The sequence below is a fragment of the Lycorma delicatula genome, chromosome 1 (genome assembly GCF_047948215.1).
Source record: "Lycorma delicatula isolate Av1 chromosome 1, ASM4794821v1, whole genome shotgun sequence".
NCBI classification, from domain to species: domain Eukaryota; kingdom Metazoa; phylum Arthropoda; class Insecta; order Hemiptera; family Fulgoridae; genus Lycorma; species Lycorma delicatula.
Window position 1 is genome coordinate 7,374,674 of NC_134455.1, and position 17,633 is coordinate 7,392,306.

Sequence of the window (17,633 nt, forward strand, 5' to 3'; positions counted from 1 at the left end):
CTCCAAATATTTCATTAATTAAAATTTTATTTGGCTATAACTCTGGAACTAACAAAAATAAGTACCGCTTGTGATATATCGTTGAAAAGCTCTCGACGAGGACTTATTACTGCAGTTAAGCAAAAGTCCAAAATCCAAACTATTTTGGATGTTGGGTTTTTTAGTCAAGTCGATGGCAATCAAGAGGGGAGGTGCACAACTAGATGTTAAAACAGCCCTTAATCCAAAATTTCAACATCCTACGGCTAATCGTTTTTTAGTTATGCGAGATACATACGTACGTACAGGTCGTCACGCCGAAAGTAGTCAAAATGGATTCAGGGATGGTCAGAATGGATTATTTCCGTTGAAATCTGGAAACCGAAATTTTTCGCGATCACAATAATTCCTTTACTTTTTACGAGGAAGTTATAATGAAACTATTTTATTAAAAAATAAAAGTCAGGTCCTGAATATTCCAACTTACAAAGTATTGTGTGACTTGCTGGCTTACCCGGAAAATTTAAAATGCGATAACATTCTTGTTAATTTTTTTTATAGATTACAACTTTAAACGATTTAGGATTTATTTTGAAAAATAAAATCTACTAGAACAGAAACGGCTGACATTTAAAAAGTTGCGTTCTTTATGGGACACCCTGTCCTCGCATTAGCACCATGCGAGGACCAAACAACGTTTTTTTTTCAAATCTGAAGGGTAGATTTGTATTATCTCGTGGAAGATTTTAAGCCGTAGATCGAGGCCTAGCCCCCTTGGGGTGAAGTTTTGAATTAAAGATATTCATTAAAGAAAAAAATTAATCCGTTATTATATTTCTGTCATCACGGGAACTTAGAATGATTGTGGAGTTTTCCTCGTCAAAGGTCTGTGTATTTATTACTATAGTTACTACTATTCTGTCTTTTGTAATTTATTCTCACAACCGTGATGGTAACGAATAATGCGGAGATCCAGACGAGAATGGCGGGCGAAGCGAGCACTGCGGCCTTAGGTTCAGCACCGTGATCTCAGGATCTCAGCAGACCCCGGAGTTTCAGGAAGCTCCAGCGTCGGCCCCCAGACTCGCCTGGAACAACCTAGGCTCTGGGAGTCCAGGGGGCGGGGTCCCTGGCTAGACGGTCGGGCGAGCGAAGCTAGCTAGTATCCTTATAAATTTTTAACATAAAAAAACTTACGTGGAAGAATTACATAAAACATTAAAAAAACCAGTAATTTCTTCCAGATTTTCTAACGACAAGCAGGATTATAAAAATTATTTTTATTACAAAAGTAAAGTTTTAATCGTGAAAAGGCTTCATAATCTCAAATTAAATCTAAATCCCTCAAGCGGAGTATTTACCTACTCTTTCCTATTTTACTTTTAATAAAATACAACTCGACAAAATGAAGTAAAACCATTTTAAGATAATAATATTAAAATATTAGAGTTTATTTTAAAATTTAAAGTTTTTCTTACTGTGTAATCTTTATAATATTAATGTTCGTGGTTGCACAAAGTACTTGGTGAGAGCAATTTAAAACATAAAATTTTTTTAAACGTATTATAATTATATGCATTACACAGATGTGGTTTTTTTTTAAACGCTATTTGTACTTAGTTAAATGACAATAGTTTAAATTAAAAGGTAGTGTGAAAAAGCTGCGGTAAAGTTATTAAAGTAAACTGTACAATATAAAATCAGTTTAATGTATAACTAAATAACTGATAGATTATTATAACTAATCATTATTAGTAGATATTGAGAATATAATAAAATATAAATTAACCTCTCGCATACCGTTGGGAATACAATAAAATACTCTCCCGTAATCCGAACAAGATTATAAGTAAATTATAAAATATATTCTTTTGATTCAACACATTTATAATAAAATCCCATAAAAAAATCTGTAGCCGACGTTGTCACATAAAAATAAATTACCTTGCTTCAAACCAATGCGGGTTGTAATCTGTAAATTGCAATAGTAAACCTTTTACTCTCTCAAAACTTATATTAATGAGCCATTTTATAATCGAGCCATTTTCGGGCTTATTTTTACGGCTACATTTTGTACACATTAGCAGTATAAGCCGATGCAACATATATTTGCGACCGAGAAAGTTTTATTTTCCCTTTTTTTTCAAATATTGTATAAACTACTGCGGATAAATATTTATGGAATTTCATATCCGTTAGAAAATCACCCTCGAAGTTAGTTTCATACCGCCGTGAGAAGTTTTCTTTTTTGACATCAAAATAATCATTTTTCTTATTCTTTCTTCCCAACTTTAGGTTGTATATTTGCAGGTAAGATCTTCATTAAATCCATCTGTCCTCTAAAAGGTAAATCTTTATATTTTGGTAAGCGGATCGGTCCGGAATATCTCAAACTGAATTTATCCTTTCCGGTCGATAATAAAAAACCGCCGAAGTAATTGCCGGGATAAACAGGTGACACTTAATGTACAAATCATCTAAGATGATAATCAAGAGATTGCAGAAGAAAATTAATATCTAATTTACGAATAATACAAGAAATTGATATAATTAGAAATAATCATAATTAATTATATAATAATTATTTATTAATTACTTTAATAATAAAGTAATAATTAAATAAATTCAAAACAATCATAATTAATAAATAATTAGTTAATCGATTCTAATCGTTCAGTTACAATTGATAAATTAGACGCGGTCGAATCTTTATGCGTCGAAGTTAGTTTAAGATTTGGCAAACTGAAAATACTTACCGGCCAATATGTAATTGAATATCTCGGAACAATATTTATCCTGACTCAGGTTAACCGTACCTGGACTTGTGGTCGATTGAAACCAACCACCAAAGAACGAGATGACGTGTGGAGAATTACAGGGGTCGGCTCTGGGGCCGTTGTTGTGGGATTTCGTATATGAAGTCCTCCTGACGATGGAACTACCGGAAGGGGCAGAGGTAGTCGCATATGCCGATGACCTGGCCCTCTTGGTCGCCGGCAGTTAGAGCAAGAGGTGGAAGACGTTGCCGATGCTGCGGTTTAGAGGGTTGAGTGGATAGCTGCGGGGGAAGGGCAAAAGGCTTGCCCGCCGAAAAACGGCGACGTTGGCGAGAGACCGGTCTGGACTCTTCACCACCCATCTTTGTGAGGCGGCGGCGAAGACTGAAAAAACCGTTGTGGCACTTGGACGACTGATAATGACACAAAAAGGACTTCGAGCCGGCGAGAGGAAGTTACTGATGACGATGGTGATGTCTTGAGTATTGTACACCGTGCCGGTACGGATTACAGCGCTGGACCGACAAAGGAACGTAGATCGGTAGGCCTCTCTGCAGCGTCGTGTGGCGATTCGGATTGCGGCTGCATTCCGCAGTGTGTCGGGAGATGCGGTTGGGGTAATCGCAGATATTCCTTCGGTTAAGATCAGAGCTTAGAGCTAACCCGTGTGCAGGGCGGGACAATGAAGAATGTCGCACAAAAACTGATGGAGTAGGAGCGGCAGGGAGCGTGGTACGCCTCCAAAAAGGGTGCATGGACAAGAAGGCTTATTCCACTCCTGGCCCCGTGGATCCGGAGGAAGCACGGTGAAGTCACACATCACCTTACGCAATTCCTCTCGGGACACGGGGCATTTTAAGCTTACTTGCACCGCTTTAAGATCCGACAAACACCGGATTGTATCTATAGCGGAGAGGTAGATACCCGCTTCCTACTTTTTACGAATGTAACTGATGGGCCGGGAGGCGTAGGCTCGCAGGCCTTGATCGGTTAACACCATGGACAGGGGTGTCTACGCTGGTCTCAGGCATCCTACGGACCAAGCCGTTGGAGGCTGCGGAATGGGGCTCGGACTGACTGCCCTTCTTGAAGCAATTGGCGTCGTTCCACCCCTCCAGGATGGGTTCAGGACGGGCCAAATTTAGGGCGTAAGATGCTTTCACTTCAGGCCGGATTGCTTTGTTTCACGGGTTACCTATTTATATTATTTTATACATTGTCTTATGTTTATTTTGTACTCCTTTCTTGTTTATCGTCTGTTTATATGTTTCTTCTCATCATAACTGTGTTTTCTTATCGCATATTTAGCTTTCTTGATATTTGTCATCTAAAGGTGCAACCCTATAAGCGCTTTTCGTAAAAGGTGTGTAGAGGGACTGCTGTATCCCTCATAGGAGAGGCTGGTGCTGGTGCTTAAAAAAAAGAGTAAGTAGGAGATGGCTAAAAAAATAATGCCACCAGTGGGGAAGCGCGGACGCGTGCAGGGCCAGGGAGGAAGCCGTTTTGCAGAGAACGTCTTGGCTCGTTCACACGCAAGAGTAACTGGATCGGGATGCTCTGGTCAAGCATTAAGGACCCTCGAGGTTTGAGGGGCGGGCGCGTGATGGTCGGAGGGGGTATGCATGGGGGCATACTCGGACCCCGACTAGAAGTAATGACGGGGAGGGAAGCCCTCATGGGGAGAGGCATCATGACATCTAGAAGCGGATATCGTGTTGCTTCAATGAACCAGGAGGGACCCCGTCGGGAAAGTCCAATGGGTGGACAACGCTGAAGGGTAGTGACTACGTACGTGCTGAAGGCCGCGTCACGTACGGTCAACCGAGGCAACGCGTCTTCTAAGCGGTTACCGGTTGGCCTTGTGCTGTTAAAAAAAAATAATAAATCACCATGGAACACCGCTAGTCACAATCTAAGTTTCACATCCAAATAAAAGCGCTACTCGTATCTTTACATACTACACCACTCACACGTCACGAACAAGGGATGCGGCTCCCGAATCCAGAAAGCTACATGGGATATCTAGAGATTTCCAGAATATTCGTAAAAATTAATATATAAAATTTCTCCGTTGTAGTGTATTTAACCGGCGGGTTTAACTCGTTAACTGAAAATTAAAATAAAGTATTTAACGAATGACGAGATGAAAATAAAAAAAAGCGAACGATAAAGAGCGGAAAGAAAGGATGAAATTAATGAGAGAAACGGTTACTTAAGATTCAGGAATCACGACAGCCTCCATTTTTGGTTGTCCCAAGAGTAAAAGAGATTAAAGAGTCTTTTGAACTAATCCGAAACAGCGCGATACAACGATAGCATCTTTTAGATAAGATCTCTCGGTTCACTGAGACCAGTTTTATTCCGGAAAGGAAATACAGACTTCTCATTACGCGTAACTTTGTTCGTATTACGTTAAACAAACTTGTATCTTTCATTCCGGATGCCTACTTGAATCGATTCAACTATAATTTAAATGAATCGATGCCGCTACTATATTTTTTGTCCAAGTCCAGTATTCCACCCACCGTTAGAAGTGGAGTCAACATGATATTAAATTACTGGTGTTCAGTAACGTTATAATCAGTTTTATTAATAAATAACAGAATAAAGATTTTTTTTTTTAATAATCTTTTGTTTTGGTGGATTTAAGTAAAAGCTTTTCTTTAATTTTAATAAACGGTAAAACGTTTGAAATAATGGTTTTGTTATATTCTTAATTCATCTTTCAATTAATTATTATTAGATATGAAACACCTCACGTAATGGTGGATGGACACATAAATTAATTCCGAGAATAGACGTATGGGTGCAGAGAGGACTGGGTGAGGTAGGTTTCTATATCACGCAGCTCCTTTCCGGGCACGGAGAGTTTGGCAGGAGAGCGTTTCCGCTATGCAGGTACTGCGATCTTAACCCACCGGGTCGGTCTAATGGTGAACGCGTCTTCCCAAATCAGCCGATTAGGAAGTCGAGAGTTCCAGCGTTCAAGTCCTAGTAAAGCCAGATATTTTTACCCGGATTTGAATACTAGATCGTGGACACCGGTGTTCTTTGGCGGTCGGGTTTCAATTAACCACACATCTCAGGAACAGTCGAACTGAGAATGTACAAGACTACACTTCATTTACACTCATACATATCATCCTCATTCATCCTCTGAAGAATTATCTTAACGGTAGTTACCGGAGGCTAAACAAGAAAAGAGAGAGGTACTGCGATCTTGAAGATAACGTTGAGCACACCATCTACCAATACCAGCAGTGGGACGTGGTCAGACAAGATCTCACGTTAAAGTTGCTTTCTCCGGAAGAAACAGTTCGACACATATCGACAGGAAGAGTTCGTCTTGAAAGGAAGAGAGGAATGGGACAAGGTAAAACGGGACAATCAGTTGCGTATAAAAGATCTGACTCAGGCGAAGAAAGGGACCTGAGGGGGATGGGGAGAAGGAAAGCCCCCTGCGGAGTCGTCGTGCGTATGGACGACGGTGATGAAGCACGGGGACTCTGGACACCTGGAGGTGCCCTTAGGGACCGGAAAGGCCACCTCCTGGGACCGCGCAATGCTTTACTGCAGTACCGGCCCCGGAGGGGGAGAAACTGTGAGATAGGAGTTTTAGTCGGTAGGGTGCGGGTACACATAGGATCTTATAACATCTAGCCGAACCCGTGCGAGTACCACTCCCCCATTACATCGATCAAACCGTCAAACACCACGGTTTAAATACAATCAGAAGTTAAATTTATAGAAAAATTAAATAAAATTAAGAATTTTTAATAGTTTCTATTAGATTAATTCTTCATTATCTAAATACTAAAAATAAATGAGATACCAAGCAAAAAATTACTTAAAACGGACGCTACAATATCAAAATGTAACTTTAATAATTAAAATACTTAGTAAACTCTTACGTATTTTATTATGTTTATTAGTTTTTTAAAATGTTTGATAAAATTTTAGATTATTATCACATACTATTATTACTATTCTCAACTTAAAAACTGTACTCGGCTTACCTAACCGCTAGGATTTATATTTGTCAGACCATACAAACTGACCGGGAGGAAGAAAAATGAGTTGGTAAATTTATAACAAGGATTTCTCCAACTTTGAATCGATACTTAAATTTTAATAATGTTGTTATTCCAACTATATGATTTAAAGCAAACGGAATACAAATTTCAGAAAATAAAACAAATACTGTATTTTTATTAAAATTATAAGGCTTATCGTAGCGATAGATTGGAATATATAACGTACAGGTATGAAAATAAATGGCCGACAAAGTAAGTGATTTCACATAAGAAGGTAACGAAGGTTGCTGATAAACACAAATATTTAATATGGAAATTAAAAATACGATCGATTATTCCAGAAAAAGGAAAACGGATTAACCAAGTACTAAAGAAAGTAAATTGTAGAAGATAGATATGATTTATTCGATAGGTGAGGCGCATGGTTGTACATGATTTCAAAATTATAACTGCTATCTAATATTAAGAGAACTGTAATAATTAACGTTTAGACTTGGTTATAACTTTGCTAATGGATTAGTCATTTTATAGTATCGTGTAAACCAGAGGTTCCCAAACTTATTCATCTCATAGACCGCTTTCAAAATTTTGTTGGTTCCGGTGGACCCCCTGCAGCTACATTTCTACCGTATTTCCGGTCGACGGAAAATGTGAAGATTAGATCTAACTATGAAAATTTGCGTTACGGCTGAGTTCCACGAACTAACAGCTTCCGAAAAAAACTGAGAATCGATCGGTTAATTTTTGATCGACTGTGCTGTGAGTGGATGTCAAAATAGTAAAGTTGGCCGATCAAAAAAAATGCTTCCATCCGACTTTACGTTTTTGACATCTACTCACAGCACAAGAAAGCAATCGATTCTCACTTATTTTATTTAGAAAACTTACCGTTCAGAGTGGTAAAAAGCAAAAGAAAAATAGTATATTTTTTTGTGTCGCATTTATGCAAATATGTAATCATTACGCTATTAATTATTATTGTTATCGTATTGCAATGTAATATATAAAATCGTTGTAATATAATTAAAATTAATCGTTAATAACGTAATGTAACTTCTACAATGACGATCGCAAAATATTTACAATTTTAATGGGAGGGATGTACTTGATGGATTGACAGCAAATTATCATTATTTGGCTTCAGTTTTGTTAGGAATAAGCGCAAATCTCCCCGTTCTGTGATATTGAATCTGCTCCTTTTTTTGATAAAAGGTTTGTAACGAGGCTAAAACTTTTTTCGACAAGATGTGACGAGGAAAACGCTACCAAAAGCTTTCTCGCAATTCCCCACAGTCCAGGATATTTTTCTGGTATTTCTGCCTGCAGCCGAAATGTTTGATACCCTCTTTTAAATTTCCCCTTCAGGTTCTCATTAGTGCTAAGCTCGAGTAGCTCCTCTTGTAATATCACATTCTCCACTTCCGTTTCATCAAATGGATTTACGATCCGTGGTGGTATTTCCATCGTCAGAATATCTTCAAATCTGATTTTGAAGTCATCATGCAGGGCGATTAAATGTTGAACGTACGTCTGAATATCCTCATCAAGGCATTCTACCTGTGACAAGTTTGAAAACCGCTAGCTTTGCAAGTCTCGACACGTTCGTCGTACTGAATATGGAATATGCAAGTTTTTACAAGTATCAGTCGCTGAGCTTCTCAAAACATTATCTGCCTAGATCGATACGCAAAGTCAAGCCGACATTTTAGTTCTTCACTATCGAAACCAGATGAATTTTCGTGGACCCCCGCTTACGAATTGTGAACCCCCATTTTCTTGTCACGCCAACGTAGACCCCCGTCGAGTCTTAATGGTGTAAACTGTTCAATTAAAAGAGCTGCCCTGCTCTCATTACTCAATAAAGCCATACAGTATTTCATCATCGCAGCGCTCAGCGACAACACTAACAGTTATTTTTTATTACGCATTGTTGTTATTTCCTGATACGGTCCGTATTATTTATCTGTACCGTTAAAAAAAAATTGCGGTGATAAATACGGATTGATTATGCAGCCGGTATCAATATCATACACTTCACGCAACGAGTAGGAAATACGATTAAAAATACGAATGAATTCAGTAGGATTACTTACGATTATAACCGGGTCAGGTTCTTTTGGGTGTAATCTTCACGCATTATAATTATAAAGTTCTATCCAGGATTAAAGAGGGAAAATCGCCTGATAAAATCAACGGTCGGAATTAGGCAAGTAGCTCAAATAGTACGAACTTAAAATTTTCAATAAATATGTCATTATTCAGTTTTGTCGAGAACATCTATTTTTATCACAGTAATGACAATCGGTTGAAAAATAGAAGCTATAATGAACAAAACATTTTTTCGTATTTTGGCAAAGGCTAATTTTTAAAATTCGATCAAATTATATTTCTTATGTAGTTTGAGCTGGGAAATATGATAAAACAGTGCCCGGAACTGTAAATCCAGTTGTTTTTAAGATATTCGACGTAAAACAAAATCGGGTGTCGAAAAACAATTTTTTTTTTAGGTTTGTAGTACGTTTAGCTTTGTTAAACGACTAATATTAATATTGAGAAAATTAATGTAAATACAGTTAGTTATTTTTACAACAAAAAGTAAATGAAAACTTTTAAATCGGGTTTTATCGAATCAAAACAGACGAAAAACGGACAGAAAATCGTATTATTCTTTCTACCTAATAAACATAGTAAAAAAATAAAGGAATAACAGAATAACAAACCTCATTTACAGTAATTGTTTGAAATTTCTCCTTCCGGTTATGACGGTTTGGCTTTTAAGTACAGTGAAAAAAACCCATTGAAGGCCGTAATACAGCAACAGTCAGGATTGCGGTTACCCCGCTGAGAATATTTCAGTATACTTTAGTAAACGTGTAAAATAATAATAATAAAAAAATGAAATGCGGTTTAAAATATATATTGTTTTTAAAATTGGCACATCTCTTTTCGAATAAAAACAAAAATACAAAGATTATATATCGAATAATAAAAAATTAATATGTTTATATATACGAGTATGTCGTTTATGTTTTGAAGAAAGTACGGTACAATTTCAACGTTAATAAATATTTAATAAATTAAATTTTAAAATTATAAGTCGATAAAGAAAATTATCAGTAAACCCCTATAAGTAAGAAAACCTCAATATTTTTCATTTATCTTAATTTAAACTAATTTGAGTCGGTTCCAAATAAAATAACTTACGAATTTTTCGTAGGTTTCTTATAATCAAAATTTAGAAAATGAGAACCGGTGGTTTTTTTAAAAATATAGATGGCTTAAATCTTTATCCATAAGAACGTAAGAAAACAAGCCTTTCATGAGAAACAATGAAAAAAACGTTATATTAGTAGTAACATTTCTATAAAACCAGAACAAAGAGTGCAGAAAATTAACTTGATGGAAGAAATCGCTTTCGAACATTAGTTAAGGCTATCTGGAATCCACGAATATGAAATTGTTTCTCAATTTTCTTAATATTCAACCAAAATTTTCAAATTCTATATATACATAGTGTTCTGAGGACATATTAGCTGACCTTCTCGATCTGATTCTGTATACGTAAACGAGCAAAAAAATTCATAGTTCAAGTCCTATTTTGCTTAGTTTTCCTTCTGGACGCCACTTTGTGATTTTCAACAAAAACGTTATTTCTCAGGAAAACGGGTAAACCTGCTTTAATTGAATTTGGCAAATCTAAGACTAGTAGTAGAGCCTAATACCGCAAAATAAAAAATTTGAAAACGTCATCTTCAAAAATGTCAAATGCCGGCCATCCATATTTTTTTAATTTTCAATATCTTTGTAATTATTTGTTAGATCAAATTTTTACTTATACAAAATTTATTAAACATGTTATTTTTAACAAAATGGCATTTCATTTGTAAAAATCCGTTGACAAACAATCGAGTTATTGCAGACAATTAACTGGCCAGTATGCTAGCGCAACTTGATGCAAGCTGATAATTTTTTGTCTGTTTTCGTTTCCTTCCCTAAATGTAATAAAGATTATTAATAATAAATGATAATAGTAAATTAATAAAAATTATCACCTTACATTATGTTGCGCAAGCGTACTACACCGATAATTATCTGCAATAACTCGATTGTTTGACAACGGATTTTTTACTAATTAGATGTCATTTTGTTCAAAATAAAATTCTTAATAAATTATGTAAAAGTAAAAATTTTATCAAACAAATTACAATCATATTAAAGATTGAAAATTTAAAATCGCTGCCGGTTTGAAAATTTTGAAGGTGACGTATTCAAAATTTATTTTGTAGAACAAGACACTACTATTCTTAGATTTGCCAAATTTTATGAACGTAGGTTTACCCGATCGTAAGAAATGATCCTTTTGTTGAAAATCACAAAATGGCGTCCAGAAGTCAAACTAAGCAAAATAGGATTTATGTCGATATGAACATTTTTGCTCATTTGTGTGTCCTGAATCACTTTCTGAAATTTGGTTAATACATCCCAGAATACTCCGTATATATATATATACACAGTCTGTTTATAAAAACCGTTTTCCAGAATTAAGGGGATCATCCCTTACAACGAAATAAAGAAAAAACTCTTTATATCGAGATATGTCCGGAAACGCTTAATTTACCTGCTACTTGCCGTTTTGTATTTTTAACGTACAAATTTATTTCTCAGGCTTGGTTAATCATATCGAATTGAAATTTCGTATACTGCTACGGCGCCTAGAGGTTTACTTTTATAAAAATAATGAACCTGATCTCTCACGCCATTTCAAAACGGTGGCCGTGTAAACTTTTTAATTTTAATATTTTTACAACCGCTGTTTTATTCAAATGTTATATTATTATATAACATATATATATCTTAAGGAAAAGACTCCTACCGCACTGCTGTGGGAAGCTAACCTAGAGATATATGGCTGATCACCAGCCAATTACGGTAGACAGATACTCGCTGGCATTCAACGACCAAGGCGTGGCAACGAATTGTTGCCTAGACGAAATAAATTTTATTATGGATGTCATATATATTTGTAGTAGTTGACGGGGTTCGCCTACCCGTTTTAGCAAATATATGACAAGTGAGCGGTTGGGACACGTAAGCCGGTGGTGTATGGTACCGCGCTTAGTCCGCTCACGCTGTTAGGTAAGCTCTAGGAGCTCTTTAGGACAGTGTTCGCTAAACTGTTTCGAGGCTCAGTAGCCGTTTGCGGCACAGTCATTCGGTCTTATGCTTTAGATCGACCAAACGGGGTGGTGGCGGGAGAAACGCCATGAGAACTTCATCTCACTCACATGTAGTAAATTTTTAAACGCTAAACAAATCAATATCGATCAGACATAACCGGTTGTACTTGCTACTGTTTCGGTTTTAATGTAAAACTAGATTTTTTTAAGGATTTAATTTGTTTAGTTTAGTTTATTCTAGTCGAGGAAAGTATTAACAAAATCTTTTTTTACCACCGTTTCCGTAAGTAGCCAAGTAAGATTTTTGACTTCGTTGTACGAAGTCCAAGGAAGTATTGTAATCGCGAAAAATGTCGGTTTTCAGATTTCAACTGATATATTCATTTTAACCATCGCTTAATCCATTTTCACTAGTTTCGGCGTGACGTCTGTACGTATGTATGTAACCCGTATAACTCAAAGACGATTAGCCGTAAGATGTTGAAATTTTGGATTTAGGACTGTTGTAACTTCTAGTTATGCACCTCCCCTTTTGATTGCAATCGACTGGACCAAAAGTGCCCAATAGGAATTGAATTTTAGACTTTTACTTAAATGTAGTAATAAGTCGTTATTGAGAGTTTTTCAAGGAAGCATCATAATTTATTCTAATTGGTTCCAGACTTATAGCAAATAAAATTTTAATTAATGAAATATTTGGATCTTGAAAGGGGAAGACACATCGGTTCGAATCAGACTTCATTTACTTTTTTTTAACTTTTTTTTTTATAAATATATTGATTTATTAACCTCTGATTGTAACAAAAATTTTATAATAAATAATAATTCAGTAATAACAATAAAAAAAAAGTATGAAAACATATCAGTAGTTAATGAAATAAAATTTTGTGTAATTTTCGTTAAAAAAAAAAAAGTATATGTAATTTAATAGGCGTACAAGGAGCCGGCTTCCGTGGCGCGAGTGGTAGCGTTTCAGCCTTTCATCCGAAGGGTCCCCGGTTCGATTTCCGGTCTACAGTAAATCATTCATCTCATCCTCTGAAGCAATACCTAGTGGTGGTCTCGGAGGTTAAAAAAAAAGTCGTACAAGGAACTCATGTGATATACACATCAGTTTTTTTTTTTATCGAGTAATATTTTTATATTCTATATAAAATTAATCATTACTCATATAATTGCTGTGGTTGGTTTTATTGTATGTTATTTGTCGTTAATAGAAAAAGAAAATTGCAAAATACCTTGTAGTTCACAGGATATTTAAATTTGTGTCGATTAACTCGACATTTCCTTTGTATAATTTATACGGTATATAGTAAAAACGGTAAAATTATTCATAGGAAAAGAAAATTAACAATTAATTTAATTAAACAAGGCATAGTAATTTACACCGTTAAAATCTTATCGATATCTATTATTTCTCGCTTGAAATGTTTGTAAGTACGTCTTCTTTCTTTCTCGATGAAAAATTTATTTTAGTAGAATAACGGTGAATTAAAAAAAAAATGAATTATATACGAGTGTGTAAGCTAAGAAATAACACCTATCAACTCTCATTTCCCGTGATGTACTAAAACTTAAAAAACTTTTATATTTTAGTATAAACAAGATACACTTATATAATCGGTTAGACTTTCGAAATGTTTGCAAACTATTATTTGTAAAAAAAACCAAAAAAAACTGAATTATTCTCTAACTCAGTATTTCAGTTTATAATGAATGTATTTAAGTGAAAAAAGAGATATTCGGTACACTTTAATGCTGAGAAATCAAATCATTATGAAAAAAAAAAATTGATTACAGTTTAATTCTTTGATAAGATTTTTAAATGACGTCTTGTTTTTCTCTTTGTAAATACTAATTATTAAACACTCCGACAGGCGTGTCGGAAGAAAATGTAAATAGAAATATGCTGATTATTAAATACACATATTTAATAAAAAACATTTTTTTTCATTGTTAAAACCGTTAAAAATTAATCGACAAATTTGTTAAAAAATCAGCAACGTGTTATAAATTCTATTAAAATGTGAATTAAAATACTGATACTTTGAAATTTTACGCATTACTTTTCTTCTTGGGAAAACATTAATATTTCTCTAAGTTAACGGCAATATTGTTAATAAAATAAAAATTTGTTAATTATACAGAGTGTCTCACGAAGAAATTTACAGGACATGTTCAAATGGTAAAAATAATGAAAAAAAATCGGATAAAAGTCTGAAAACGCTTTGTTTTATAGTTACAGCTACCGAAAGATTTCGCCCGGATTCCTGTTCTACTAATAATAAGAAGCCTACTGTGATTTTTGGCAACCAAATTAAGGAGTAAATTTGGTGGTATCTTATGTAATTTGAGCTGGGAAATAGGGTAAAACCGGTCTCAGAACTGCAAATCACCACTTTTTAAGATATCCGACGTAAAACACAATTCGATGTCAAAAATAAGTGTTGTTTAGGTTTTTATTACAATAGCTTTGTTAAATGACTAATAAATGCGGAAGATATAGTAAAACATTTATAGAGAATTTAATTCCGAGAAAATTAATGTAAATTAAGCCAGTAAAAAGAAAAATAAAAACTTTTAAAATTGTTTTTTTATTGAAGCAACACAGACAAAAAGTAGATACAAAATATATAATTCTTTCTATATCTAATAAACATTATTCTTAATATTTTTTTTTGTCTTAAGTAATTTGACTGGTTTGATGCAGCTCTATCTATTGCCATTCGTTTCATTTCGGTATACCCCCTACAACCTACATCCTACATCCCTAACAATTTGTTTTACATATTCCAAACGTTGCCTGCCTGCACAATTTTTTCCTTCTACTTGACCTTCTAATATTAAAGCGACTATTCCAGGATGCCTTAGTATGTGGCCTATAAGTCTGTCTCTTCTTTTAACTATATTTTTCCAAGTTCTTCTTTCTTCATCGATTAACCGTAACACCTCTTCATTTGTCAGTTTATCCACCCATCTGATTTTTAACATTCACCTATAACACCGCATTTCAAAAGGTTCTAATCTTTTCTTTTCATGTACTCCGATCGTCCAAGTTTCACTTCCATATAAAGCTACGCTCCAAACATATACTTTCAAAAATGTTTTACTGACGTTTAAATTAATTTTTGATGTAAACAAATTATATTTCTCCGACTGAAGGCTCGTTTCGCCTGCGCTATTCGGCATTTTATGTCGCTCCTGCTTCGTCCATCTTTAGTAATTCTATTTCCTAAATAAAAAAATTCTTCTACCTCCGTAATCTTTACTCTTCCTATTTTTACATTCAGGTCCATCTTCGTTATTTCTACACATTTCATTACTCTCGTTTTGTTCTTGTTTATTTTCATGCGGTAGTTTTTGCATAAGACTTCATCCACGCCATTCATTGTTTCTTCTAAATCCTTTTTACTTTCGGCTACAATTACTATATCATCAGCAAATCGTAGCATCTTTATCTTTTCACCTTGTACTGTTACTCCGGATCTAAATTGTTCTTTAACATTAACTGCCATTTCTACATAAAGATTATTCTTAATATAGGAAAATAAAAAGAAATGATACATGAAATGATAAATAGTATCGGAATAACAAAAGTAATTGTTCAGAATTCCCTCCTTCAAAATGTAAACTCTGTCCAATGTAAAATATTTCCGGTGGGTTTCCGTATTATATCGGAATCGTTTCGAATAAATTCAATAACATTTCGTATTTTAATGAGTAATTCTTCTTTGTTATTTATTTTTCGTTGGCATACTACGGTTTTCATATGACCCCAAATGAAGTAATCCAGTGTCCTTAAGTCAGGCGATTGTGGTTGCCGATCGACCGGTCTACCACTTCCAATCCATTTTAAGCTATTAGCATTCAAGTGACTTAGAGTTACTAAAGAAAAATGTGGAATTCCACCATCGTACTTGAAAATCATTTGCAATCTAGTTTGTACAGCCTTCAAATGAACCGGAAAATTATTTTTCAAGAAATGAACGTGTACATCTCCCATTAGGTTTTCATTGAAAACAACTACTCCCGCAATTATATAATGCCACACAAGTCATTAATATAAAATCTATGTTGAAAACTGGTTTCCACAGTACCATATGAATTGCATTTGCTCCATAAATGACTATATTTATAATCGAAGATTCCGTTTCTCATAAAAGCGCCTTCATTAGTAAATAAAATTGAACGTACCTTATCAGCGTCGTCTAGAAGTCAACGACACAAGTTTAACCCCTAGGGGTAATCTGTTGGCCGAAAATTTTGAACCTTCTGCAGGCGGAAAGGATAAAGATTTTCCATCCGTAAGATGCGCCATATTTTGTTTTTTGACAAACGAGTACGACATGAACATCACCTCCTACTAGTGCCTGGGCTATGCTGAATATGCTGAATCGTACTATTTTCATCATTAACGGGATTATTCACTTGGCGTTCAACAGAAAAAGAACATGTTAGAAATGATCCTTTCGTAAATGCTGATACACCGAAGATAACGTTTTCATATTTGGAATCCGCCTTTGAGGAAATCTCTCCCGATATTCGCATCGAATAGTTTCAGAATTTCGTTTACAAAATCCTTAAAAATTATATCTGCATATTCCTCGTTAGAAAATTGAAAGTGCATTTTTACTGTACGAAATGGGAACATCTCGACCCCCCCCCCCCCGAGGGGAGAAGAACACGCCATCGTAGCGTGTCCGGTCGCTACACCCCCTCCCGTTCGTAGACAGTAGTGGGTTTATCGGATGTCATCTTCTTGCCCTCGTACTGATCACATTCCACAGTGTTCATTCCGGCCTCAGGGACGAAATGGGAACACTTCCTTGATAATCTATAATAATAAATTCAAACCAAGTACATAATTTTCGTTGTTGACTAGCTGTTAGTATTGCCAGCCTAAAAAATAACTTTTTTTTTAACATTTCTGAAGTAACGTTTATTTCAATGTAGTTTTTGCATAATTATATCGTTTTACCTGAAAAATTATTGAATACACAACTAAAATATTGTATTACTGTATAAATTTTCTACTATTTTTAAAAGTATTTTCATTAATTAGGGTTTTTGTTTTTTAAAAGAATGTTTATTAGGTACAGAAATAATAATACGGTTTTTTGTTTATTTTTCGTTTCGTTTTTTGTTGCTTCAATAAAAAACCGATTTTTAAAAGGTTTTATTTACATTATATTGGATGTATTTACATTACATTTCTCAAAAATAAATTCTCTACAAGTTTCGTCAGTAAATTTTTCGCATTTATTAGTCATTTCGCAAATCTATTGTACTACAAACCTAAAAAAAAATTATTCTTCAACACCGAAGAGTATTTTAGTTGTGGTATCTTATAATCTAACCCACCGGGTCGGTCTAGTGGTGAACGCGTCTTCCCAAATCAGCTGATTTGGAAGCCGAGAGTTCTAGCGTTCAAGTCCTATTAAAGCCAGCTATTTTTACACGGACTTGAATACTAGATCTTGGATACCGGTGTTCTTTGGTGGTCGGGTTTCAATTAACCACACATCTCAGGAACGGTTGAACTGAGAATGTACAAGACTACACTTCAGTTACACTCATACATATCATCTTCATTCATCCTCTGAAGAATTATCTAAACGGTAGTTACCGGAGGCTAAACAGGAAAAAGAAAAAGGTATCTTATAATC

The 17,633-nt window shown here is 35.0% G+C and overlaps 1 protein-coding gene across 9 annotated transcripts in view; it reads left to right on the plus strand.

Annotated features, from left to right (window-relative positions):
* LOC142318031 (sodium leak channel NALCN-like) overlaps positions 1–17,633 on the plus strand; it is a 198,344-nt gene that overhangs the window by 66,030 nt on the left and 114,681 nt on the right. The gene's annotated exons all lie outside the window — the stretch shown is intronic.